Source organism: Schistocerca americana, unplaced genomic scaffold (genome assembly GCF_021461395.2).
Source record: "Schistocerca americana isolate TAMUIC-IGC-003095 unplaced genomic scaffold, iqSchAmer2.1 HiC_scaffold_455, whole genome shotgun sequence".
NCBI classification, from domain to species: Eukaryota; Metazoa; Arthropoda; class Insecta; order Orthoptera; family Acrididae; genus Schistocerca; species Schistocerca americana.
The window spans coordinates 112,501-115,000 of NW_025726187.1; positions in this window are offsets into that span (position 1 = coordinate 112,501).

The window sequence follows — 2,500 nt, forward strand, 5'->3', positions numbered from 1 at the left end:
CAACACGCGCCACTACATCAACAGACGGCTCATGCTGATCGCCATCCAGGGCATACCACACTGCAATCCAGCTCTTATAGGGAGACGACACGTAGCTGAGTGCACAACATTTGGACCGCATGGTTCGCCGTTGTTGGCGCAGTCGTTGTACGGTCACATGTACCACGATGTATCATTCAGTACATGAGGACCAATGTGCAGTACAGTGTGTGATTTGGACGTACAACATCAGCGGACAGTTGACACAGGCCGTACCACAGCGTAGGCTAAGTGCTTCGCCATGCGAATGCCAATGAACAACTGCAAATGCCAATGAACAACTGCAAAGGGCATTGAGCATGTACGTCCTGCTGCCATCCACATTACAGTGTATAGCTGCAAGGTGTTTAACATGAAGCGATACACTGGGGACCGGGCAGTGCGAGTAGCAAACTATATTGCGGGGGTTGCAGTTAGGCAACACTACACTAATTTAACGCGTCGTATGACAATTACAGAGCAGGTTAAGGCCCAACGTGTGTTGGGTTAAGGCCCAACGTGTGTTGGGTTAAGGCCCAACGTGTGTTGGGTTAAGGCCCAACGTGTGTTGGGTTACGGCCCAACGTGTGTTGGGTTAAGGCCCAACGTGTGTTGGGTTAAGGCCCAACGTGTGTTGGGTTACGTTAAGGGGCAATGTGGGTTACGTTAAGGGGCAATGTGGGTTACGTTAAGGGGCAATGTGGGTTACGTTACGGCGCAATATAGGTTACGTTACGGCGCAATATAGGTTACGTTAAGGGGCAATGTGGGTTACGTTACGGCGCAATATAGGTTACGTTACGGCGCAATATAGGTTACGTTAAGGCGCAATATCGGTTACGTTAAGGCGCAATACAGGTTACGTTAAGGCGCAATACAGGTTACGTTAAGGCGCAATACAGGTTACGTTAAGGCGCAATACAGGTTACGTTAAGGCGCAATACAGGTTACGTTAAGGCGCAATACAGGTTACGTTAAGGCGCAATACAGGTTACGTTAAGGCGCAATACAGGTTACGTTAAGGCGCAATGCAGGTTACGTTAAGGCGCAATGCAGGTTACGTTAAGGCGCAATACAGGTTACGTTAAGGCGCAATGCAGGTTACGTTAAGGCGCAATGCAGGTTACGTTAAGGCGCAATACAGGTTACGTTAAGGCGCAATACAGGTTACGTTAAGGCGCAATACAGGTTACGTTAAGGCGCAATACAGGTTACGTTAAGGCGCAATACAGGTTACGTTAAGGCGCAATACAGGTTACGTTAAGGCGCAATACAGGTTACGTTAAGGCGCAATACAGGTTACGTTAAGGCGCAATACAGGTTACGTTAAGGCGCAATACAGGTTACGTTAAGGCGCAATACAGGTTACGTTAAGGCGCAATACAGGTTACGTTAAGGCGCAATACAGGTTACGTTAAGGCGCAATACAGGTTACGTTAAGGCGCAATACAGGTTACGTTAAGGCGCAATACAGGTTACGTTAAGGCGCAATACAGGTTACGTTAAGGCGCAATACAGGTTACGTTAAGGCGCAATACAGGTTACGTTAAGGCGCAATACAGGTTACGTTAAGGCGCAATACAGGTTACGTTAAGGCGCAATACAGGTTACGTTAAGGCGCAATACAGGTTACGTTAAGGCGCAATACAGGTTACGTTAAGGCGCAATACAGGTTACGTTAAGGCGCAATACAGGTTAGGTTAAGGCGCAATACAGGTTAGGTTAAGGTACGACATAGGTTAGGTTAAGGTACGACATAGGTTAGGTTAAGGTACGACATAGGTTAGGTTAAGGTACGACATAGGTTAGGTTAAGGTACGACATAGGTTAGGTTAAGGTACGACATAGGTTAGGTTAAGGTACGACATAGGTTAGGTTAAGGTACGACATAGGTTAGGTTAAGGTACGACATAGGTTAGGTTAAGGTACGACATAGGTTAGGTTAAGGTACGACATAGGTTAGGTTAAGGTACGACATAGGTTAGGTTAAGGTACGACATAGGTTAGGTTAAGGTACGACATAGGTTAGGTTAAGGTACGACATAGGTTAGGTTAAGGTACGACATAGGTTAGGTTAAGGTACGACATAGGTTAGGTTAAGGTACGACATAGGTTAGGTTAAGGTACGACATAGGTTAGGTTAAGGTACGACATAGGTTAGGTTAAGGTACGACATAGGTTAGGTTAAGGTACGACATAGGTTAGGTTAAGGTACGACATAGGTTAGGTTAAGGTACGACATAGGTTAGGTTAAGGTACGACATAGGTTAGGTTAAGGTACGACATAGGTTAGGTTAAGGTACGACATAGGTTAGGTTAAGGTACGACATAGGTTAGGTTAAGGTACGACATAGGTTAGGTTAAGGTACGACATAGGTTAGGTTAAGGTACGACATAGGTTAGGTTAAGGTACGACATAGGTTAGGTTAAGGTACGACATAGGTTAGGTTAAGGTACGACATAGGTTAGGTTAAGGTACGAC